We start from the raw sequence: 25,595 nt of genomic DNA on the forward strand, positions 1-25,595 counted from the left end.
GGGCTAGTGATCGGGGATCGGGAGAAGGTGCAGTTGGGAGGAGCAGAGTCCTGGTTGTTCTTATGGATCAGGTGAGGTAGGGGAGACAGGACTGGAAGGGAAAGCTCCAGAAGACATTGAAGGCTCCAGAGGCCTGGGGTGCCTCACTTTGCAAGTGGATCCCCCGACCATTAGTACCAACCTCTGATCTGAGGCTGCTGCTTGGGAGCAGGATGGCCAGCAGCTATCTGCCCCCCCACTACTCCACTTCCCCTACCCAGTATCATTTCAGTGGAGGCTCCTGGTTTGAATGTGCCTGCAACTTCTGACCTGTGAGGTTCCTGGGACGGGGAGAAGGTCTGAAACCAACACTCTATAAATCAAATCCTACTTTTATTGATTTATTATTATTTTTGAGACAGGGTCTCACTCTGTCTCCCAGGCGGAAGTACAGTGGTGCGATCTCAGCTCACCATAGCCTTGATCTCCCAGGGTCCAGTGATCCTCCCACCTCAGACTTCCAAGTTGCTGGGACTACAGACACACATCAACACGCCTGGCTAATTTTGTTCAGTTTTTGTAAATACAGGGTCTCACTATGTTGTCTAGGCTGGTCTCAAACTACTGGACTCAAGCGATCCTCCCACCTCAGCCTCCCAAACTGCTGGGATTACAGGCAAGAACCACTGTGCCCAGCCCAAATCCTATTTTTGAATCACCCAAGAAACCTTCTGGGGATTATTATGTAATACAAATAGGCAATCTCAAAGGCTTCCTTTATCAACGTGGTCTTCTTAAGAAGATTGGAAAAAATGCAATAATGGCTGTGTGATCTTGAGTTGGTCATGTAACCTCTCTGAGCCCCAAGTTTTCTCATCCATAAATGGATGCAGGAGTAACCTCACGGGGCTGTTGTTGGTGTCCTGGTGCTCCACACATGTTCCTTCCAGCTATTTACCGCCTCAGAGATAATAGCACCTTAAACTCAGTCCTGCAAACACGGAGGAAAAATATCTGCCACAAAATGTAGGGCAGGACTGATATTACTGAGTCCATTTACAGAAAGGAAACTGAGGCCCAGATAGGTTAAGTATTTGGCCTTGAACACAAGACACTGGGGCACCATGAGTGTCTGAGGCTGTGGCCAGATCACCTTTAAGTATAGATACACTCACTGTCTCGTATTCAGGCACTGCTGTCCCATCCCCAGCAAGGGGCACGAGAGGACCCCCATGCCTCCCCCATGTCCACTGGCCTCACACCCACGAGATGGCCCGAGACTGGCCCTAAGCCATTCACTGGTGTTCCTTCTCCGGAGCTGTCCATGCAGCCCTTGGAGGCCGGTAGTGGCATCGCCCCCATTCTGCAGATGAGAAAATGGGTAACTCCAAGAGGAGCAGCCTCCTGCTCAGATCTCACTGCTATCTGGTGCCAGAAGCAGGACTGAACCTGGGGCCCACGCCCTCTCCAGGGAACAGTGTGGACCCCACCAGCTGGCTCCCTGGCTCCTTCTCAGTTCCCTTTTCCTGCTAAGGGACCAGCACAAGGCACTTTGCTGGATTTTACATGCAGGTCCCCTCGCTACTCAGAAGCAGAAGTCAGGCACGCTCGGGGAAACATCTGGCCCCCAGAACTAAGCCCCAACCCATCTGCTCTGACCTTCACTGTAGAGGGCCAAGTTTCCCTACTTTTCGCTGGGAATAGTCACTCTCAGCTCTCACCTTCATCCTCCCCTACCTCAATTATTATGACAGCCTCCTATTTGGCCTCCCTGCCTCCAGTCTTATGCCCAAGCCACTGCTGCTGTTTTTCGGAACATGGATCTGATCACCATGTTAGCTTCCTCCCCATAAAACCCTCTGAGGCTCCCTGTGCCCAACAGACAGAGTCTAAACTCCTCAACACAGCAGTCAGGACCTGTTACAGCCTAGTAAGGGCCAAGTATCCAGGTTAGGCCGGAGGGCTCAGGAATCAAGTGCCCTGAGTTTGAATTTCATCACCAACTATGAAACCGCAGGCAAGTGATGCTACCTCTCTGAGTCTCAGTTTCCTAAACTGTAGAATGGGGAAGTAACAATACCATGATCAGGGCATCGCTGTGAAGATTTAAAAAGACAAAGCAGATAAAACACTTTGAACATAGTCAGTGCTCAATTAATTCACTCATTCCACAAATATTTGAGGCTCTAGTTACTATATGGCATATACTGTTCACACAGCAGTGAACAAAAGTAACAAAAATCCCAGCTCTCTGGGAACTTGCATTATAATGATGGGAGGCAGATGGAAAACAAAATAAAAAAGTAAAACATGGGGCATGGGATAAGTGCTATGCACTAAAGAGAGGAAAAAAGCAGGAAGCAGAGAGAGGTGTTAGGGTGGGTTGCAATTTTAAACAAGAAAGTACCCATGGCCAGGCCTGGTAGTTCACACCTGTAATCCCAACACTTTGGGAGACCGAGGCAGGTGGATCACCTGAGGTCGGGAGTTCAAGACCAGCCTCGTCAACATGGTGAGACCCCCCCCCTCCCCCGTCTCTACTGAAAATACAAAAATTAGCCACGTGTGGTGGTGTGTGCCTGTAATCCCAGCTATTCGGGGGCCTGAGGCAGGAGAATCGCTTGAACCCAGGAGGCGGAGGTTGCAGTGACTGAGATTGTGCCATTGCACTCTAGCCTGCGTGACAGAGTAAGACCCTGTCTCAAATAAATAAATAAATGTGCCCATGAGAAGGTAGCATTTGAGCAGAAGTCCTGGGGGAGGCAATGGGGTAACTGGGGTAAAAGTGCCATGGAGATAACTGGGGTAAGAGTGACCTAGGGAGAGGATGCAACCAATGCTGAGGACCAGGACTAGTGTTACTCATACTATTTTTATTCTTATTCTCTTTCCAGCCTCATCCACCTCCGTCTCCTCCCCTTACACTTACTCTCCACCTGAATAAACTACTCAAGCCTCCCCAGCCCCTTCCATGCTTCCATGCTTCTGGACAAGCCACGCCCTGGACCTGAAGCCTCTCCCTTCCCGTGTTCTCCAACTACTACTCACTCTCCAAAGCTCAGCCTAAAGACCTCCTCCTCAGGGAAGCTTTCCCTGACTTACAGTCAGTGGTTGCCCCCTTTGCATCCTTCTGCTGTAAGCTACAACTGCCTGGCTATTTGCCCATCTCCCAGGCTGATCTGTGAGCTCTGGCAGGGCAAGGACCAACTTGCACAGGGCACCCCCTAGGCCCAGCACAGTGCTTGGCACATGCCCTAACCACCTGGTCAATGAATGAAGGACCGAATGATACCCAGACTGCGGTCCAGGCCTCCCCACTTACAGAGCCACAGTCTGGGGACACCACCAGCAATGTGGCTGCATTAAGGGAACATTGGCCTTTTCGACACAGATACAAATCTGCAATAGGAAACAGGCTTTTAAAAAAAACAACAGCACAATTTTCTTTTTTCTTTCTGCACGGCTTGTTTTTCCAGCACTGCTCCAGGGTCAGCTGTCGGGAAGCTCTTCCCAGGCCTCACTCGGAGAACATGGGGCTCTGTGGCCTCCAAGGAGTCTCAGCCTCCAGCAGGAGGTGGAGATGCACCAGGCAGTTTTAGATAAGCCCTGGCACCAGGGCCACCAGTCACCTCTGAGCCAAGAACCCCACGCTCAAACCCCGATGTTAGGTAGGTGTCACCCCACTGGAGGCCTGCTCTCCCATGAGGGCTTTATAACCCCACATGATGCTTCCAAAGGGGTTTGGGGTTCTCTGCCCTTACTCCAAGAAGGCATACCAAGGAGATGGCCTCAGACTGCCATGGTTCTAATCCTGGCCACACCATTAACCCTGGGTCCCTTACCTCATCTTTCGGAGTCATAGTCTCTCAATCTGTGAAACAGAAATAACATCTACCTTGTGGAGCTGTTTTCAGGTATGTGACATGCTTAGCACCACAGCTGGCACACAATAAACCCTCAGAAAACATTCGCTGCTATCATTATCATCAACTTCTTCTTCCTCTTCATCTTCCCCAGATCTCCGGTTCTGCAGCCCCTTCACTGAATCATATACTGTCTAGATCAGTAGGGACCTCAAAGCAATGTTGAATCTCATCCTCTGACTTTCCTGGAATATCCTCTGCTATATCGCTGGCACACAGTCCCCCTGGGCCATGGACACCAGTAAGGATGGGGAACGTATCATCTGTACTCTACAAGCCAGTCATTTTGCCAGCTATGCCTAACACCTCTTTCCAGCTGGACCCACCAGCTCGAAGCTCAGGGAAGTGGCATTCCCTCATCCTGTCCCCAGCCCCCAGCACACAGTGGGCCCTCTGTCCATACTCAAGGATTCAGCAGAAGGTGTTTGGTGAGCAACTCTCAAGTGCAAACATAACAGCACATTCAAAGCAACCCTGGCAGAGCTTACAGTCTGATGGAAGAGCAAGGCTGCAACCAAATCATTACACCAATAAATGGAAAATTGCTATGGATGTGAGTGCTCCAAAAGAGAGGCAGGTGGGCCAAGAAAGCTATAAAGAAGGGAGTTTGGCCTAATGAGGCAGGGCTTCCCTGAAGAGGGGATGTGAAGATGGAGGAGGAAGGATGAGGAGGCCTCATTGGGAGAAGGGGTGGAATGCAAGGTCAGGGCAGAAGGAACAGTATGAGGAAGCCCCATGTTAGGCAGAACATGACAAATGGGAGGGACAAAAGAGACTGGAGGGCAGTCCCCCACAGAGACTGGAGGGCAGCTCCCTGCAGAGACTGGAGGGCAGCTGGATTTCTGTCATTCTCCTCACAGCAGTGGGAGTCCCTGAAGGTCTTTCAGGCAGGGGTTTATATGCTCAGATATGCATGTCAAAAAGATCAGCTTAGTTGCTTTCAAGTCAGGGTCCTCCCTCTGTGCATTAACTGCACATGCACTACTTGTCTCTCTGCTTAAAATGCCTCTCTAGTCCCTGTATCGGTCAGCACAGGCTAAGTTATGCTGCAGTAACAAACACCCCCAACAGCTCAGTGGTTTTAAACAACAAACGTTTAGTTATCACTCATGTTGCATGTCCATGGGTCACCAAGGGCTTCACACGCGGAGTGACGCAGGGACTTAGGCTGGTAGCAGCCACCACCAACCCGCCTTACTATCAGTTGCCATGCCACAGGGAGAGTGCACTGTGGAAGGTCTCACACCAGCAATTAAATGCTGTGGCCCAGAAGTGACGTCTATCACTGTCATTTATAACTCACCAGCCAGTCACGGGGCCCCTACCAAGTGTAGGCAGAGCTCCAGTCAATCTACTGTGGTACTAGAAGAACCGGAAATAGTAAGAGGAAAGCATTAAGGACAACCAGACACTCCCATCCCACTGTGCCCTTCGCTAACCTTAATTCATTAGACGGCAACAGCTCTAGGATTTGAGGAGGAAAGGCCAGCCTGTGTAGGAGAGATCGGGGTATGGAGTTCAGAGAGATCTAGGAGAGGATAGGAGATGAGGTCAAGGGCAGAGGCCAGATCACTCAGAAGCTTTCAGGTCACTGCACCAATTTGGTTCTTTATCCCCAACACACTGGAAAGACTTCTAGGTGTTTGAAGCAAGAAGTGGGATGCCTGACATGACCCTATTTGGAATGGATCACTCTGACTGCCATGAGGGGGAGGCTGCAGATAGACATTAGGAGGCTCTTGCTGTTGTCCTGGGGAGAGACAGCGATGGCTTGACTACAACACTGGGGAAGAGGGGGTGGAAAGAAGTGGATGGGTTCATTTGAGAGGACAGAATTATCTGGGCGTGGAGATGGAATAGATTGGGGTGAGAGAGACAGAGACACCAAGGCTTCTGCCTTAAAGAGTAGTGGGACAGTGTGCTCTTGGCCAAGATCAGAGCCCTAGAGGAGGTTGAGAGAGGAAGATCATGGACAGCTTTGGCCCACGTGTGTTTGTCATGCCTATGAGACAGCCAAGAGAGCAGGCCAAGAAGGCAGCTGAATCCACAGGCAGGACTCCCGACTCCTAGCCCAGTGCTCTTTACTTCATACTTGCCAATAACTTGGAACCAGGGAAACTCCCTGTAAGTCCAGGAGAGGACAAATCCAAATAGGAGAAATCCTACTTGACACCAAGGAGAAGAAATGGATGGAACACATCAACCCAAGAAGTCTAGATGACAGAACTGTAACTCAGGTCAAAGGAGTCTGTAAGTGCAGAGGTGATGGCTATCATGACCAATCTAGGACAAGTGAGGGGTGTCCCTCATCTTTGAGAACATCACCAGGAAAGGAAACGAGATCCTGCCACCAGCTGTTCCTTGGAGGCCCTGTCAGTTTGAGACTGGATGGACCACGATGGGGCCTGTAGGGTCTATTCTGATATTCCCAGGACAGTACCTTCTGCCATGATTCTGGGGGAGTGTTTAAGAACACGTCTTAAACAGTATGCCAGGCCCTGGAATAGGCATTTCATCATTGCTATCTCATTTAATTTCACAACTGCCTTGCCAGGCAGGTTTTGTTGGACTCATGTTAGGGATGGAGACACAAGGCTCAGAAAGGCCAAAGACAACAATGTGAAGTCCAAAGTCAGACAGCGACTATGAGGAGGAGGTAGAATTCAAAGAGAGACACCCTTTCCATTAAACTGAATACAGCAAGAGGTCTGGGCTCTATTCCCAGAAGGGGAGGTTTCTACATGTGCCCTACAGAACTCTGCTTGTCCACCTTTCAGAGGGTCGGTGGGCAAAGACTGTGCCCTGCTCCCCAACCATGACCACACCTCCAACAATGACCCTAGGAAAGCCCCAACCTCCCTTCCTCCCAAGAGGAAATGTGGGCGAGGATCAGCTTGGGTGCTACAGGCATCAATGCTCCACGGAAAATTCTTCTGTCCCCAAACCCCCAAAGTTTATAGGGTTTCCAGGTACCAAGAGCAATCTCTCATTATCGCCTCCTGGCCCCACGCACAAAGGGCTGGGTGTGCTTCCTTACAGCCACTCTAAATTATGCAGCACGGCCTTTCTCCACACGAAGCAAACGTCTAGGAAAGAGGAGAGGTTTCACATTTTTCTCCCCTAAATCCCAGTCCAGCCTGGGGGGTTCTAAGCCCCCATCTCCCAACCTGGCTCTAGACACACACCAGCAACTTTTCAACAGCATCGCCCAAGACATTGATACTCTCTTTGCAGCGACTCGCCTAGGGCACGGTGGCCTTGACCGGAGAGAGGTCATTGGCCGCTAAGTTTCTGCAGTTTCTGCATAGAAGAGTACCTTGGGGACTGCGAGTGGGGGTGGAGGCTACGCTCCGGAGAGGTTTCCCGAAGAGTCTACACCGCAACTAACACTTAAAACGCATTCCAGAAACGCCCTCTGGCTCGGCCACGCTTCGCGGGCAATCGCGAACCTTGATAGAGAAGGCTTCGTCGCATCTCAAAGGATGCCTCCCACCTTTATCCCCGAGCCCCCCGCAACAGCCCCCGGCGCGGGGCCGAGGGCGTCCACGAGAACTAGGCCGGCTGCCGCGGCGAGCCCTCTGGCGTCCGCGCCCCGCCCCGCCCGTGTCACCGCGTTCTCATTCCGAACGCTCAGCCCGGGCCGCCACTCCCATTGGTCGGCGGCCACGTCCGTCAGCGGGCGCGCCGCTCGCGGAGAGAAAAGGCTACATTGTAACAAGGCGAGGAGCGAGCGAGCTGGGAGGAAGGAGGCGGAGGGCGGCCCCCAGCTCCCGCGGCGGCGGCGGCGGCGGCGGCGGCAGCTACCTGCCGAGGGTTCACCCACCTCGCGGCCCCGGCGGGGCACCCCCCAACCCGCGCCCGCGCCTGGACCTCCGCCCCGCGCCCGCGCCGAGCCCCCTGGCCGCCCGCGACCCAGCCGCCGCTCCTGGCCCCCGCACCGGCGGCCCCCGCGCGCTGGCTGCCGAGAGCTCTCCGAAGCCATTTCAGTAGCCCGGTATTGAAAGCTACCGGGGCTGACTCACCTTCCCGGGAATGCTGCGGCAGCCGCGGGGCCAACGGCGCCGGGCGGCCCGGCGGGCAGCTCAGCGGGAGGCGGCGCACCCGGCCCCGGCTGGCGGCCCCCGCGGCGGGAGCGGCCGCGCTGCGGGCGCGCTGGTCCCCGGCGAGGCAAAGTTTCAGCGCCAGCCTCGGCGCGGCGGCGGCGGCGACTCGATGCTGCTCTCCTCCCCTGCTTTGACCACCATCTTATTAGTACAGGAAATGACATGGAAAACGGAAGAAAGCGGCGTTGGGGCAGACGCGGACCCCCCAATTCAGGGGCCGGAGCCGGGACTCACCAGCCGCATCCCGACCCGGCCCCGGAGAAAACTCCCGGGGCCTCTTCGGCACGCGCCCTGCCCGGAGGGGGGAACCCGGCTCCCCAAACCCAAAGGGAGAGGGAGCGTTTTATAATCCAGCCCGTGGAGAAATCGAGAAAAAAATGATGAAAAAAAGAAAAGGTTAAGAGAGAACTTTCGAACTGGGATACTTTTCTGGGGTCGGAAGTAAAAGTTCTCAAATTTTAAAAAGTCATTGCGAGGGGGGCTCCCTGGCTCTCACGGTCCTGTGGCTGTCCATTTGGAACCAAATAGTCGGGGGGAGTCCACGCGTTTGGATTTTTAACCCTTTCAGGGCTCCGCGGCTGGCCCCCTCCCGATCCCATTTAACCCTTTGAATGCTCAGCAGTTTGGAGATACAGACTGAAGTTGCAAAACGCAGGCGTCCCGCGAAGGCTGAGGGTGAGGGGTTTGGGGTTCGTTAAAAATATTAACTCTTTACCTGGGGTTGCGGTTTTGAAGTCGCGAATAGCACATGTTCTTCAAATCAAAATATATTACAGAGGGAGAGAGATTCTGAGAACTGGAGGGGCTGGTCCCTGGCTGGCTTGGAAAAGATGTTTAAGCGGCATTCACTTGCTCGATTCCTCAGTTTCTCCATCTGTGAAATGGGATTCGACATCGCAGAGAGAGGGGGGAGAGGGAAAGACGGGGCCGGGGGTGGTGTCAGAGGGCTTGAGTGCTCGACTTGCTTTCCTGGGCGCCTGGAAAACTGACAGGTTGTGATGGGGCTGGAAGTCTTGGAGGAGGGCAAGGGACACTGCGGGGTAGCGTAACCAGGACAACCATTCCCCAATCAACCCCTTTCTCGTGGCGTCCTCTATAAGTGCTGTGGTCCAATGGCGACATCTCTGCTACCAAGGGAGGATGCGCCGTGCAGGCTCCAAAATTGGGGCCATAAACCCCACTTGGTGATTCCCAGGAAGGCGCCTGGGCGAGGCGCTGTCCAATGAGAGGCGGTCCTTCCCCCCAAACATCAACGAAGCCCTGCAAGAGTTGCCGAGAGGGCCCCCAGAGCGTACTACCCCTGGGAAGCCTCCTCCCAAGGCGGATGGAGTTCCCTGTCAACTCTGCTGCTGGCGATTCCCAAATGGGCGTTCATGGTCAGACCGCTGGGCGTGCTCATGGCTTTTGGAATCTGGATGTGGAGCTGGAGGCGGTGGGGGTGATGAGGGAGGGAGCACTGTAGGTACCACATCATATGTTTCCCTTGACTGGCGTCACAAACACAACTTCTTGGAATCTCATGCCTGTTGCTGGCTGTGTTATCTGGAGCAAGTGTGTTTCACCTCTCTGAGCCTTTATTTCTTGCATCTGCAAAGTGGTGTACAGTAGTAGCCACGTTCCTGGCTCTGAGTAAGGAGTCATGAGAGTATATGTAAAGGGCCCACCACCCAGCTACTCACAGTAGATGCTCAAGAGACAGGAACAACCCTATCATTATATGAAGTTCAATGCAACTGTAAGTTTCCTGAGTATCTCTCTGCTTGGTGCCAGGCAGAGTGTCGGATACTGGGGGACGGGGGGTGGGGGGAGGGGTTCCACGATTAGAATGACAAGATCCTTCAAGGAGGTCTTGGTCTGCCCAAGAGATGAAGGCACTCGCAGATAACTTCAATTAATTCAGAACTGAATGCACCTCCAGTGGCACTGAGCATTGTTTTGGATGTCAAGTGCCCGGCCAGGGGAAAGGGCACTGAGGAGGGAGCCATTTGTTGTTCCTTTTGAGGAGAAAGGTTCACCAAGGAAGTGATGTCAGAGGCAGGCCTGGAATTTCCACCAATGGTAGGATGGCATTGCCAGGAAGGCAAAGAGCAGAAGCAAAGACCTCGAGGCGTCAACGTGCCCAGGATGTTGGACATATGTCTTGCAGTGACTGGGGTAGAGGGTGAGGCAGAGATACCGGAGATGAGGGCAAAAAGAGAAGCAGATAAAGGAGGGGTGTGGTCCCAGCCTCCAGAGAGCAAAAAGATCATTAAGAGAATGAGCTGGCAAGTTGGAAGTGAGGTAAGGAGGGAATTTCTTGTGGCATTGGTTTTCTATTTAAATCTCCCCATCCATTTCTAGTCTGGCGTCCTTTGCCAGGAAACTGTAGGTCCTCAGCTGCATCTGTAGAGTGCGACTGGGTCCTCAGGCATTGCAGGCTGCTGAGTCAGGGCTTCAGGCGTTACACTGGGATTTGCCCAGGGGCTGTGGGGAACAGAGAGATGCGGTGTGATCCAGAGACCCAGGTCTGAGTCCCAGCCTGCCGCCTGAAACATTTGACTTGTCCTCTCTGGGGGCCAGTATTTTCCTACATGGCATGAGGAGTTGGGACCAGGGCTTCTATATTCTGCCCTCAAGAAGCTGCCCCTGTAGCTACACAGTCAAGGCCAAGGCACAGGAAGGAATCTGAAACAAGGCTGGGGGAATTGTTGGAAACATCTCAGAAGGTAAGCCCCAGGCAGTTGGAGGGTTGACACACGTGCTCTGGGTCAATGTGGGCAGAAAGTGGCCCCAGACCCTGAATGTGATCACCACAGACAAGCAGTCTAGACAAAGACGTCTTGTGAGACTGTGCCTCTGTGGGCTGAGTTGGGCCTGAAACTCAGAAGTAGGGATGAGATGAGAGCTCCACTGACATTTCCTGAGAACTTAAGGGAAAGGGAAGGAGAAGAGGATTGAAGTGAATAGGGCATATGGCACACACCTTCTGGGTTATTACCATCTAGCCTCTCAATAATCCAGGATGGGTGTCATCATCACCATTTTTTGCAGACAGAGAAACCATGTTCAGAGAGGTTAAGAGACTTGCCCAAGGTCACACAGCTAGTTTGAGGCAGGGTGAGATTCAAACCTAGGTCTGCCTGACTCCATTGCTCAGTGTCATCTGCTCTTGGTCATTTCTGGTTCATTGTCCTTTTCCATAATGCAGCTTTTCAGTCTAATGGGTGGTGAAATATTTCCTTAATTTCTCCCTTGAGCATATCTCACAAAAAGGAGCTGACCAGAACTTTGTGATTCAAGGCCAGATACATTATGACCTCTTCTTGCAAAAAATGTGCTAACAATCCCAGTCACCTCCAGGTCCCTGGGAAGGCTACTGAGATGCTCTAAATGAATAGAGTTCACCTCTTTAAGAGGAAAAGTCCACCTGAGGGCTTCCCTCCACCCCCTACTAATAATAATGACACCAAGCAAAACATACTTCCTGTTGGCTCCAAGGTAAATGTCCCCTGGATCCTAGAAGGAAAGGTCACTAGGGATTCACTTCCACATTTGTTGTAAAACCAGGACTTTTTTTATTGCACATATAACCTTTCCTAAAACCACAAGGGCAAAATTTCAATCAGGATTTAGTGCCCAGAAAAAACTAAAACTGGAACGCACTGCATCTTCCCCAAGGAACTGGCAAGCATCTTCCTTGCTAATAAGAAGAGCTCCGTAACTGATCAGTCTTCCCTTCTTGCACAGGTTGCCAGGAAGCTCAGAGCCAAATTCCACCTTCTAACAGCTTTGGCAGTTGCATCCTTCTTATTACTGCTTTACTGTTTCTAATCCTACTGACTCAGCCTTGTTTTCTCTGCCTTTTATTAAAGATGTTCCCCTTTTTAATGGTAAGAGATAAATGCTTTAAATAAATCCACATTTGGAAGAACTGCTGAAGGGACCTGGATTCCACAGGCCTTATGTTAAGCCAGGCACAGTTCTGTTCTGGTCTTGTCCATTCGCCCAACAGCTGAGGGATCTGTCTCTTGGAAGGAAGGAGGGACTGGCTTAAGACCAAGGAATTGCTCATCTAGCTGCTGACAGTGGCTAAGATCAAAATGCCGTGGGTCAGATCATTGTTGCCATTTTTTGCTCTACTGACAAGCAGCTTGCCTTGCTCCTGCCAGCTCCCTGGGAGGCCCAAACCACTATCCCCTATCTGTGCTCCAGAAAATCTCCCCCATTAGTCCCTCCTATTGAGGCATGGAAAGGTGGGGAGGTATGGGAATAGTGGCATGGGAGTGAGGGAGCAGCCCTAGTTCATGAGGACAGGGAAGGCATCTCTGAGGAGGTGGCATTTCGGTGGGGGTCTTGCTAGATACAAAGGAGCCAGTCCCACTGAGAGTTGAGTAGCAGAATTTCTGGGCAGGGGACACAGCTAGTGCAAAGGCCCTGAGCAGGATGGAATTGGCTTGTTCTATGAAGTGGTAGAAGGCTAGTGTGCCCGGGGTGCAGTGTGGCAAGAAGGACAAGAAGCAGATGTGGGGAGAAGTGGGTGGGATCTCCGCCAGCCTTTTCCAGTTTGGATTTCTTTGAAGTGCAGTGGAAGCCACTGGTTATTTCAAAGCTGGGGAGACCCAGAACTTGATTTGTTTTCATGAGATCACCTTGGTTGCCATCTGGATGATAAACATTTACTGAGTCCCAGTGAGTTTGTAGGCATGCTCATAAACCATCTCATTGAATTATCCCTGAATTCTAGATGACATTGAAGCAAACATGTCTCTTTTTTCTGGCTCCCCAGCATCTGATTCCCCTTCCAGGGGCTGGAGAGCATCCCACCTTCTGACCCTTGGGGAGAAGCAGAGTGTGCCCTTTCCCTGCCCACTGGATACGCTGAAACAACAAAAACTCCCTTCCCCGGCCTCCCTGCAGGTAAGGCACTGGTCCATGACCCAGGCTCAGTCAATCGGATGCATCTTCCTGACTTTGAATTGGGAGCATGGACCATGGACAATCCTTTCAGGCATGGGTGGGGTACAGTGCGGTCAGTTCTCAGGGGCAGTAATGTCAGTAGCTGGGTCCAACAGAGCTATGGGCTAGGGCTGGTGGTGCAGGCTTTGGCACCTGTTGGTCAGATTGGGGAGCAGTGTCTTTACCACATCAGGTCTCTAGCATGATCTTGGCTGTGGCTCTGGCTGTGTGCACCCCACACCTGCTTCCCCAGCTTCCAGAGGATCATGAGCTACCTGAAATCCTTTCACTGTGTTCCTTTTCAATTTACAAGTTGTCTATTGCTGTGTAATCAATAGCCCAAAACTTAACAGCTGAAGACAGTAAACATTTATTATCACACAGTTTCTGACAGGCCAGGAAAGCCACAGCCCTTTATAAACTAATCTCAGAAGTGACATGCCATCACTACTGCCATATTCTGTGGTCACACAGACCAACCCTGGTACAGTGTGGGAGGGGACTACACGAGGGTGCAGCCACCAGGAGTAGGGATCCTTGGTGGTCACCTTGGAGACTGGTGACCAAAATCAGCCAGAGCAATTTCTGTTGTTTGCAACATTAAAACCAAGGCATTATGGAGCTTGTAGATGATCATGCAGTTATTCATCAAAATTTCTTAACAGTGTGTCTAACCAGGGGAATAGGCAAAGGAAACCCCCAGATACCATCTGAGAGCCAGCGGTAGAGCTTGCCTTGTAGACAGGACCTTGGCAGACTGGTAAAATCAAAGAGGTTGAAATCATTGATTGGAGTACAAGTTGTGGAGTACTCTTTACAAACTTGAGACTCTGGGCAACTCTCTCCATTTTGGAAGACCTTGGTGGTGGTGAGTATTGGAATTGATGGTTTCTATAGCACTCTCTCAGTCTCCTTGTCTGTAAATAGGGCTGGGAATATTGGATTCAATCATCATTCAAGAGATGAAGTGTGTTCTCAGTCTTGCAGAGGGATGCTAGAGAAAGGGATGGGGACTGGGGCATTAGAGAGGCCCCTTTTTGTCCCAGGAGACTCCAGGATGACTCCTGAATGCCACACACTCCTAAACCTGAGAGATCCTCATGCAGATTGGCGAACGGCTTTAGGACTGCTGGGTGGAGCCAGAGTGAGACAGATAAGCTCCAGGAAAATAAGAACTGCCAAAACAATGGAACTACACAACAAAAAAAGGGGCTGCCACTGCAAGTGGTGGGTTTCTTGTTACTGGAGGTGTATAAGCCAAGGTTGGGGGCTCTTCTGAAGATAATTTATGCCCAGGTAGATGTTATGTTTAATGATCTCCAAAGTCCCACCATAAGGGAATATTCTTCATTCCAGAAATGGTGCAGCCACATTGCTGGTGGAGAGCACTGTCATGAAAGAATAGAGCTCTGGGCCAGGAACCAAGAGATGTGGGTTCTAGTCCCACCCCTGTTATTTGACTCCTGGGGAACTAGAGTCAGATCTTGTATCTACTCAGAGCCTCAGTGGTTTTTTCTCAATTTGTAAAATGAGGGACCAGTTTCCGCATGTCAATCCATACAGCCACGCTTGTCAGAGAACATTTCCCTCGTCCTTGAGAAGATGAAAACCATAAAGCAATGTAGCATTATTTTCAGAAAGCTAAAGCTATTCAATTTAAAGGACGATCTTCATTTTGAATGAAATATTTCCTACTATTTTTGGTGTTCAAATGTCCTTTTTCTTTTATGCAAGGGTGATAATAGCATGTGTAGAAGATGGAAGTGGTGTTACTGTTTTTCTGAGGGACCCTACTTGGCAAAATGAAAGGTTGACAAACCTATAGTAGTTCCTCCAGTTATGAAAGTAAGAAATATAGGAATCACTGGGCTTAAAGATTCCAAATAATCTTTTTTTTTTTTTTTTTTTTTTTTTGAGACGGAGTCTCGCTCTGTCACCCAGGCTGGAGTGCAGTGGCCAGATCTCAGCTCACTGCAAGCGCCGCCTCCCGGATTTACGCCATTCTCCTGCCTCAGCCTCCTGAGTAGCTGGGACTACAGGCGCCTGCCACCTCGCCCGGCTAAGTTTTTGTATTTTTAGTAGAGACGGGGTTTCACTGGGTTAGCCAGAATGGTCTCGATCTCCTGACCTCATGATCCGCCCGTCTCGGCCTCCCAAAGTGCTGGGATTACAGGCTTGAGCCACCGCGCCCGGCCCCAAATAATCTTTAACATTGTTTCTCTCTCCCTCAACTCATCCCTCCATATCTAAAGCACTGATTGACACATCAGACACTAGAGCCACTAAGATGAGTGAGACACCTACAGTCCCTTCCTCTGTGAAGCTCAGAGTATCCCAAGGAAGACCAACATATAGGCACATAAACAAATGGATATTTAGGTTAGGTCACATTTTTTATCATAAAAATGTGGCAGTACACATCCTTAGTTGTATCTTTTGTTTGCTTCTCTGGTTATTCCCTTAAGATAAGTTCCCAAAGTGAAATTTCAGAGTCAACGATATGCCCTGCTTTACATCCTAAAATCCTTTTTTCTTTTTTCTTTTCTTTCTTTTTTTTTTTTTTTTTTTTGAGATGGAGTCTCACCCTTTTGCCCAGGCTGGAGTGCAGTGGTGCAATCTCTGCTCACTGCAACCTCCACCTCCTGGGTTCAAACGATTCTCCTGCCTCAGCCTCCCAAGTAGCTGGGATTACAGGCATGTGCCACCATGCCCAGCTGATTTTTGTATTTTTAGTGGAGACGGGGTTTCACAATGTTGGCCAGGCTGGTCTCGCACTCCTGACCTCGTGATCCGTCTGCTTCTGCCTCCCAAAGTGCTGAGATTACAGGCGTGAGCCACTGCTCCCGGTCCCATCCTAAAACATTTTGCCCAGTTGTCCTCCAAAGTGATTGTGCCCATGTCAGTTCTCGTTGATTTTGTACGAGCCTGCTTGTTTCCCTGACACCCTTATGCTGAACACCATCAATCTGCTTAATCTTCAGTGGTTTGCTATGCAACTGATGTATCTCATTGTTGTTTCAAATTATATGACACCACTAGCAACATGAGCTTATTTTAATATGTTTACTCATCTTTCATGCTTATTTTGCAAATTGCTTGATTATGTCCTTTGTCCATTTAAAATTGGAGTCCTTGTTTTTCTTATTGATTTAGAAATGTAGTTTACATATTAAGGATAACAAAACACTTTGTTTGAAATATGTAATGCAGTTTTTTCAATGTAAGCAATTTTTATAACTCTATTTCTGATGTCTTTTGCTGTATGGAAATTTAGATGTTTTCTGTTTTTCCTTTTAGTTTTGTGAACATGGTTAGACAGGACTTCTTCTTCAGTAAATTGTAAAAAGAAATCTTAGATTTTCTTCTAGTTGCTCTTTTTGTTTGTTTAAATATCTGATATTTAAACATATCCAGATATTTGTTAAATATGTGGAATTTACTTTGGTACAGAGTATAGCATAGGGATGTGACTTTATGTTTTCCTTAGTGGAGAGTTGCCCTAACACCAATTATAGAATAATCCATCTATTCCTTGTTCTTCTGTAGTGCCATCTGTATCATGCACTAAATTTATTTATTTTTGAGACAGAGTCACTCTGTCACCCAGGCCGGAGTTTAGTGGCATGGTCATGGCTCCCTGCAGCCTCAACTTCTTAGGCTCAAGCGATCCTTCCACCTCAGTCTCCTGAGTAGCTGGGACTACAGGCACATACCACCATGCCTGTCTAATTTCTAAAAGTATTTTGTAGAGATGGGGTCTCACTATGTTCCCCAGGCTGGTCTTGCACTCCTGAGTGTGAGTGATCCTTCCTCCTCGGCTGTCCAAGGTACTAGGATTATAGGCGGGAGCTATACCAGCCTCCTTCCATTATTTTGAATGAATGCAATGTTTTCTCTTCTCTAAGAATATCTTTTTTTCCTTCTGTTCTCTGTATTACCTGCTTCTTCAAGTTTCCCCCCTGACACCCTCGTTCACTGGGCTCCCTTTCAGGCAGTGGCTTTCTTCAAATGTCTGGTGATCCTTGGCTGCCTTTTCATTCTTAAGAGCAAGTTGCTCAACAAGCTTGGTACACTCAGGCGGGTGGGATTCACAGACTGAATGCTTTACTGGAGGGTGAAGCTGTGTTTTTCCTGTGTGGTGTAGGTCTTCCCTTCTTTTACAAAGAATGACCCTCCACTTTCTCACCAGTGGGGGTGTGTGTGTGTGTGGGCAGACGGCGGACACAAGGGTTGAGAGTCATAAATCTAGTCCTGGTCTGACTTCAAGGTAATGCTGGGTCAGAAGGGATCTCTGATTTTGGACCTGAGTGGGGAAGGAGCTGGAGGACTCAAACTGCTCCTTACCCATCTGTTTGCTTGCTTGCTTTCTCTCTTTCTTTCTTTATAGGGTCTTACTGTGTCACGCAGGCTGGATTGGAGTTCAATTGCACCATCTCAGCTTACTGTAACCTTGCTGGGTTCAAGCAGTCCTCCCACCTCAGCTTCCTGAGTAGCCAGGGTTACAGATGCACGCCACCATGCCCGGCTAATTTTCCTTTTTGTAGAGATGAGGTCTCGCCATGTTGCCCAGGTTGGTCTGGAACTCTTGGGCTCAAGCGATTCTCCTGCCTTGGCCTCCCAAAGTGTTGAGATTACAGGCATGAGCCACCACACCCAGCCTCCCATCTGTTTTTGTTTGTTTGTTTGTTTTCTTTTTTTTTTCCTGAGACAGAGTCTCTGTCACTCAGGTGGGAGCACAGTGGTGCGATCTCAGCTCACTGCAACCTCCACCTCCTAGATTCAAGTAATTCTCCTGCCTCAGCCTCCTGAGTATTACAGGCATGTGCCACCACACCTGGCTAATTTTTATATTTTTAGTAGAGACGGGGTTTCACCATGTTGGCCAGGCTGGTCTCAAATTCCTGACATCAAGTGATCTGCCTGCCTCGGCTCCATCTGTGTTTGTTTGTTTGTTTGTTTGTCTGTTTTTGAGACAGAGTCTTACTCCCTTGTCCAGGCTGGAGTGCAGTGCTGCAATCTCAGCTCACTGCAATCTCCGCCTCCCAGGTTCAAACAATTCTCCTGCCTCAGCCTCCCGAGTACCTGGGATTAACAGGTGCCTGCCACCACAACCAGCTAATTTTTTTTCTTTCTTTCTTTCTTTTTCTTTTTTTTTTTTTTTTTTGTATTTTTAGTAGAGGTGGGGTTTCACCATGTTGGCCAGGCTCGTCTCGAACTCCTGACCTAAAGTGATCCACCCACCTTAGCTTCCCAGGGTGTTGGGATTACAGGCATGAGCCACTGCGCCCGGCCCCCATCTGTCTTTGATTCAGCACTTTCCGACCCTCCTCAGTGCCTCGTGAAAGCAACTTAGAAGTCTCTCTATGACCATCGCTCTAGGAAAGGGCTTTACGGTGGTCCGCAGGGACAGGAAGGGAACTGCCTTGGGTGGGGTTGGGATGGGCAATCTGGGGGTCTCAGTGCTTCTTGAATAAGCTTTGAAAAATGATCCTTCTATTTTCAGCCGCAGCCCTCACCTCAGCTTTCTAAGGGACCTGGTTCCTGCCGTTCCTAAGCCTTTCCTGTGATTGCTGGTGGGCAAATTGGCTTTCTGCATTCCAGCGCCCGCCATTGGGCACTCAGATTTGATTCCATCTTCTCTGCTAAGGCAGCCCTTCCTCCAGCTGTCTTTCACCTGCCTATGTTGCAATCTGATAATACTTTTGATCCTCCTCGTTTTATCCGAGGTAGATTTTGTGTTGTGTTTTTTGTTCTGCTTCTTCCAGGATGGTTTTTCAAGAGGAGAAGGGGATGGACACCTTTTCACTTCACCTTGACTTACTAGGCACCCATTAATTTTAAAATGGGAATTCTGTCCTGTTATCACTCTGTTATCATTTCAGGTAATATTTAAAATAAAAATGGAAACATTTTCTCTTCTTCCCCTTCAAAATCCATTGGGACTTTTAAAAACTAGGTATTATTTTTTAAAACAATTTTAGGCTTACAGAAAAATGGCAGAGGTATTACAGAGAGTTCCCATATACCCTGTACCCAGTTCCCCCTATTACCTTCCATTAGTACAATACATTGGCTACAAGTAATGAACCAAGATCCTACATTAAGTAAAGTTCATAGTTTATTCCAAATTCCTTAGCTTTTTACTTAAAGTACTTTTTTCTGTTCCAGGATCTCATCCACATTATATTTACTCATCTTGTTTTCTTAGGCCCCTCTCGGCTGGGACAGTTTCTCATACTTCCCTTGTTTTTGATAGCTCATTTTCGAGGCATCCTGGGCAGGCCATTTGTGGAAGAATCCTCTATCGTAGCTTGTCTGATGTTTTTCTCATCGTTAGACTCGGGTTATGGGTTTTGGAGAGGAAGCCATTGGGATTTTGATGGGAATGCCATTAAATTTATAGGTTAATTTGAGGAGAATTGACATTCCCACAATATTGAGTTTTCCTTCAGGGACCTGGTGCATTTTTCCATTGTATTTAAGTCTTCTTTTGTGATCGTCAGTGAAGTTTTATAGTTTGCTTCTTATAAACCTAACATATTTCTGTTTAGGTTTATTTCTAGGTATGTGATAGTTTTTGCTGCTATTGTGAGTAGGATCTTTTTCAATTACATTTATTTTCTAAATTGTCTTTGCTGTTGGAAAGCTAGGATTTGGAAAGCTATTGACTCTTATAAATGTATATTCTGACCAGCTATCTTGCTAAATTCACATATTGTTTCCATTAGTTCTGAGCTGATTCTCTGGAACTTTTTTGATAGACAAGATTATCTCATGCAAATAACTACTTTGTGCCTTCCTTTTAAAAAATATTTATGAATCTTAGTTAATTTTCTTATATTACTGCATTAGCTAGAAGCTCCAAAACAGTGATAATTAGGAATGGAGACAGCAAGCATTCTTGTTTGCTAAGGCAGGTTTTCTCCTGTTCTCATGATGTTTCCTGCAGGCTTCTGATATTCTCATTACATTTTAGAAATGTCCTTTTATTCCTACTTTAGTAGGAGAGAGGGTGGGGGGGGGCGGGGAGAGAGAGAGAGAGAGAGTGTGTGTGTGTGTATATATATATATATATAATTAAAATTGGTTTCTTCTTTTTAGAGATGGGGGTCTCACTATGTTGCCCAGGCTGGGCTCAAGCTACCCTCCTGCCTCAGCCTCCCTAGTATCTGGAACTACAAGTGTGTGCCACTGTGCCTGGTTAAAATGGAATTTTTATTAATGCCTTTTTTTGGTATCTATCAGTATTAGCACCTATTTTTCCATATTAACCTCTAGATGTAATGATTATTGCTCTGCAATAATTTGGAAACATGAAAAACATTATAGGCGTTGATAATTATTAAGTCATCTTTGAATTCCTAGGATAAAATACATCAAATTCTTCCTTAGTATACTGCTGCATCAAATTGCTATTATACATTTTTTAAAAATTAAAAAAAATGTGTGGCTAATTGTAATGTTGAAATAATATTTATTTATTTATTTTTTGTAAGACAGGGTCTCACTCTGTCGCTCAGCCTGGAGTGCAGTGGTGCAGTCTCAGCTCACTGCAGCCTCGACCTCCCAAGCTCAAGCGATTATCCCACCTCAGCCTCCCAAGTAGCTGGGACTACAGGCATGTGCCATGACATCTGGATGATTTTTGTATTTTTTGTAGAGACAGGGTTTTGCCATGTTGCCCAGGCTGGTCTCAATCTCCTGAGTCAAGCAATCCATCCACCTCAGCCTCCCAAAGTGCTGGAATTATAGGCATGTGCCTCCACACCTGTCTGCTATTATAAATTTTTGTGTGAGCGGGCTTTGTTAGTTTTGAACTCAAGTTTATGCTAGTCTCCATAACTTTGTTTTCAAATGCTACTGCTTTTTTTTTTTTTTTTTTTTTTTTGTAACTGAGATTATTTTGTCAGCGCAGTACACTTATGAATCTTAAGGAACATGATAGTAAGACTAAAGTTCTTTTCTATTTCTCCTGCATTAACTCTATTTTAGCATGAGCTATTTGGTCTGATTATTCAGTTTAGGCCACTGACTCCTCACATCTCCAGAAAATTTTCACCGTCTCTTCCCATTTTTAAACAAAAGACCCGTCTAATCACTATTGGTAGCTGATACGAGCTTTCCCAGCGATTGTATAGGTGGGTCATTGATTTCCCACGTGTGCCTTGTCCTCTGGGGGTGGACAGAGATGTAGGATGGTCTTAGGTGAGCTTCACCCAGCTGCAGAGGGCAAAGGCTGGCAGAGAGATTGCCCTTCAGGGTTCCTGTGCCAGGAAGCAGATTGGTATGTGGGGGCCCATCTCAAATGGTGCTGATGGTTGTGGCAGTGCTCAGCTAGCAAAATCCATTTGGTTTAGGCTGCTCTCTGCATCAAATGAGACCCGTGAGCTGGGGTGTATGCTGAGGCAAGCTGCTCAGTTTGGAGGATCCAAAATTGCCATTCTTGAGTTACTCCTCCCTAACTGTATGTCTAGCTTCCACTGTGTGCTCTTTGGGCATCTGTGTCTAGTTAGTACTATCATTAGTGCTATAGATGCCAGTTGAAGAAGGGAAGGAGTTACCAAGGGAGAGGATTCCACTGCTGTGCTGAGCTCTATTGACCAGTGCCCGAAACTCAACGAACACTGGTTTGAGCAAAAAGAATAATGTGTTGGTTCCTATAACTGAAAAAAAATCTGGGTCAGGCTTCAGTCATGTTAAAACAATATCATCAGAAATATGTCTTTATCTGTCTTCCCACCTATGAAGAAAAAGTTATGGCCAGAAAGTTATGAGAATTGGGGAAGGCAAGATAGGAACCAAGAGAGCAGATCATTCAGAAAGAGAAAGTGGACAACAGGGTTAAATGCAACAGGGAGGTCCAGTAAGATAAGAACTTAAGGATTTCCTCAGATTTCATGATAGGAGGTCACTTGTGTCCTTAGCAAGAACAATGTTAGTGGTATTACCCCATGGAGTGGTATAGCAGATTGGAATGAGTTGAGGAGAAAATGAGAGGTAAGGAATTAGAAAAAGAAAGCACAGATTATCTCTTTGAGCTATTTGGATGAAAAGTGGTAGAAAGAGAAGGCAGAGTTAAACATTTTTATTGTTTAAAGGTTGGGAGAAAATTGGACATGTTTCCAGCCTATGGGAATGGAGCTGGCAGAGAAGGCAAGGTTAACAGCAGAGAGGTAACACTAGAAAGAGGACTCTTACTTTAATTTGGGGATGGGGTATGTGTGGCACATTCTTAAGTAGGCTGTTGCTCCTCTCTCTACAGCAAGATGGCTGAGCCATCAGTATTTTCCTGGGTTTTGCTCAATCTTTGCTGCCCCTGGGCTGGCTTTAGGAATTGAAGAAGTAAACTCAGCAGAGGATTTCTAAAGTGCCAATTACTGTCTTTGGGTGCTTCTCCCTAGGTATCTGGGTGACCTTGAATAAGCTGCTCTCATTCTGGGTTTCCTGTAAGAGGTTGACTTCGATGTCCTTGGAGGTTCCTTCCATCCAGCATGACTTTCAAGTCAGACTATGAGTAGCCCAGAGGCGGATTGTGAAAGAATGGAGGAACAGAACGGAAATAGAAGTAGAAAGGAAATGACTGTGGCTTCATAAGCATTACTCTACCTTTCAGGAACATATCTTTTCAATTTGCAAAGTGCTGGGGATGTGCTTAATGATCCTTAAGCTCCCTTTTATTTTTAAATTATTGTTTTGAAAATAACATTTAAGACTTTTTTTATTATAACGTAATACATATCCAACGACAAAAACCATGAGCAAAACACGAAAATAAATCAACCACAGTTTTACTACCCAGAAGTGAGGTTTATGAGCAAGTTCAGAGCTTGGTTTATGCCTTTTTGGTGTGTATTTGATGGGATGAACACTGTGGGTTGCCTATTCAGTGCCAGTCTGTCTTCACTTTTACTCACTTCTTCTTGGCTGGCAAAACCCTGGTTTTGTAGAAGTGTTCAAGCTCCTTGTCACCATGGGCTTAGGGAAAGTGATCCCCTGCACAGTACAGCTCCAGGGAATCCAATCATGATTGATTTAAGATAATTACAGCGATCCCATTTCCCTCTTCTGTGAATAGTTTAGACACTGGACATGTGATACAGTTCTGGCCAGTGAGATACATGAGAACGGCTTTGGGGAAATGTTTTCCTTGCTCTTAGAGGTCCACAGAAGATAATGGTCCTCTTTCTGTTGCTCAACTTGGCTCTACAAGGTGGAGATTCAGGGAGCTGCTGCAGTCATCCAGCAAGCAAGGAAGAACTAGGCTGAAAACAAAAACCACCACCAAAGAAAAAGTCTAGGTCCTGGATAACATTTTTGAGCAACTTCATTAGCCATCCCTGAAATTGCCCTATCTTTGGACTCCTGTTATTTGAGATAATAATCTGCCCTTATTTTAGAAACGTATTTCATTATTTGCAACTAAAAGCATTCTAACTGTTGCAAATAGGATCATATTGCTTGTATTATTTTGAGCATGCTCTTTCATTTCATAATATACCATGAACATTTTCAAAAGTCAATAGCTTTTTCCTGTGATAGGGTTTCGAATGGCTGCACTGTATTCAACATGTTGTGAGACATTTAGGTGTTGCCAGTTTTTGCCACTATAAATAATGGTGTGACAACACCCTGCACAAATCTTTGCATGTTTGTTTGGTTCTAGGGGTAATTTTCTAGAAACAAAATATTGGGTAATGGTTATATATATTATCAAGGCTTTTCCTTAAATTTCCCTCCAAAACTTTGCACTGATTTGTAATCTGCCATTTTTACCAACTTTCCTTGTTAGCGTTCTATTTTTAACTTTGCGTTGAAGTATAACGTATATACAGAAAATAACGGCGGAGCAAGATGGCCGAATAGGAGCGGCTCCAGTCTTCAACTCCCAGCGCCAGCGACACAGAAGACCGGTGATTTCGGCATTTTCAACTGAGGTACTGGGTTCATCTCACTGGGGAGTGCCGGAAGATCGGTACTGGTCAGCTGCTGCAGCCCGACCAGCGAGAGCTGAAGCAGGGCGAGGCATTGCCTCACCTGGGAAGCGCAAGGGGGAAGGGAATCCCTTTTCCTAGCCAGGGGAACTGAGACACACAACACCTGGAGAATCGGGTAACTCCCACCCCAATACTGCGCTTTGAGCAAACAGGCACACCAGGAGATCATATCCCACACCTGGCTGGGAGGGTCCCACACCCACGGAGCCTCCCTCATTGCTATCACAGCAGTCTGTGATCTACCGGCAAGGCAGCAGCGAGGCTGGGGGAGGGGCGCCCGCCATTGCTCAGGCTTAAGTAGGTAAACAAAGCTGCTGGGAAGCTCGAACTGGGTGGAGCTCACAGCAGCTCAAGGAAACCTGCCTGTCTCTGTAGACTCCACCTCTGGGGGCAGGGCACAGTAAACAATAACAAAGCAGCAGATACCTCTGCAGACCCAAACGACTCTGTCTGACAGCTTTGAAGAGAGCAGTGGATCTCCCAACACGGAGGTTGAGATCTGAGAAGGGACAGACTCCCTGCTCAAGCGGGTCCCTGACCCCTGAGTAGCCTAACTGGGAGACATCCCCCACTAGGGGCAGTCTGACACCCCACACCTCACAGGGTGGAGTACACCCCTGAGAGGAAGCTTCCAAAGCAAGAATCAGACAGGTACACTTGCTGTTCAGAAATATTCTATCTTCTGCAGTCTCTGCTGCTGATACCCAGGCAAACAGGGTCTGGAGTGGACCTCAAGCAATCTCCAACAGACCTACAGCTGAGGGTCCTGACTGTTAGAAGGAAAACTATCAAACAGGAAGGACACCTACACCAAAACCCCATCAGTACATCACCATCATCAAAGACCAGAGGCAGATAAAACCACAAAGATGGGGAAAAAGCAGGGCAGAAAAGCTGGAAATTCAAAAAACAAGAGCGCATCTCCCCCGGCAAAGGAGCGCAGCTCATCGCCAGCAACGGATCAAAGCTGGACGGAGAATTACTTTGACGAGATGAGAGAAGAAGGCTTCAGTCCATCAAATTTCTCAGAGCTAAAGGAGGAATTACGTACCCAGCGCAAAGAAACTAAAAATCTTGAAAAAAAAGTGGAAGAATTGACGGCTAGACTAATTAATGCAGAGAAGGTCATAAACGAAATGAAAGAGATGAAAAGCATGACACGAGAAATACATGACAAATGCACAAGCTTCAGTAACCGACTCGATCAACTGGAAGAAAGAGTATCAGCGATTGAGGATCAAATGAATGAAATGAAGCAAGAAGAGAAACCAAAAGAAAAAAGAAGAAAAAGAAATGAACAAAGCCTGCAAGAAGTATGGGATTATGTAAAAAGACCAAATCTACGTCTGATTGGGGTGCCTGAAAGTGAGGGGGAAAATGGAACCAAGTTGGAAAACACTCTTCAGGATATCATCCAGGAGAACTTCCCCAACCTAGTAGGGCAGGCCAACATTCAAATCCAGGAAATACAGAGAACGCCACAAAGATACTCCTCGAGAAGAGCAACTCCAAGACACATAATTGCCAGATTCACCAAAGTTGAAATGAAGGAAAAAATCTTAAGGGCAGCCAGAGAGAAAGGTCGGGTTACCCACAAAGGGAAGCCCATCAGACTCACAGCAGATCTCTCGGCAGAAACTCTCCAAGCCAGAAGAGAGTGG

The 25,595-nt window shown here is 47.9% G+C and overlaps 1 protein-coding gene and 1 long non-coding RNA gene across 3 annotated transcripts in view; one reads left to right on the forward strand and one right to left on the reverse strand.

The window, feature by feature from the left end:
* Window positions 1-9,508, reverse strand: part of PRDM11 (PR/SET domain 11) — an 89,084-nt gene extending 79,576 nt beyond the window's left edge. Inside the window, exon 1 of one of the 2 annotated variants that reach the window (XM_021925854.2) lies at window positions 8,721-9,508. The gene's annotated coding sequence lies outside the window, so the exon portion shown is untranslated. Of the gene's footprint in view, window positions 1-7,924; window positions 8,356-8,720 lie in introns of those variants that run through there. The other variant, XM_021925853.2, reaches the window with a different exon arrangement.
* An 11,108-nt stretch (window positions 9,509-20,616) lies between these two features.
* The window catches only part of LOC108581912, a 23,859-nt gene continuing 18,880 nt past the window's right edge, over window positions 20,617-25,595 (forward strand). The window contains exon 1 of the long non-coding RNA XR_001894796.3: window positions 20,617-23,874. This is a non-coding gene — a long non-coding RNA (uncharacterized LOC108581912). The remainder of the gene's footprint in view (window positions 23,875-25,595) is intronic.

The sequence above is a fragment of the Papio anubis genome, chromosome 12 (assembly GCF_008728515.1).
Source record: "Papio anubis isolate 15944 chromosome 12, Panubis1.0, whole genome shotgun sequence".
Lineage (NCBI taxonomy): Eukaryota > Metazoa > Chordata > Mammalia > Primates > Cercopithecidae > Papio > Papio anubis.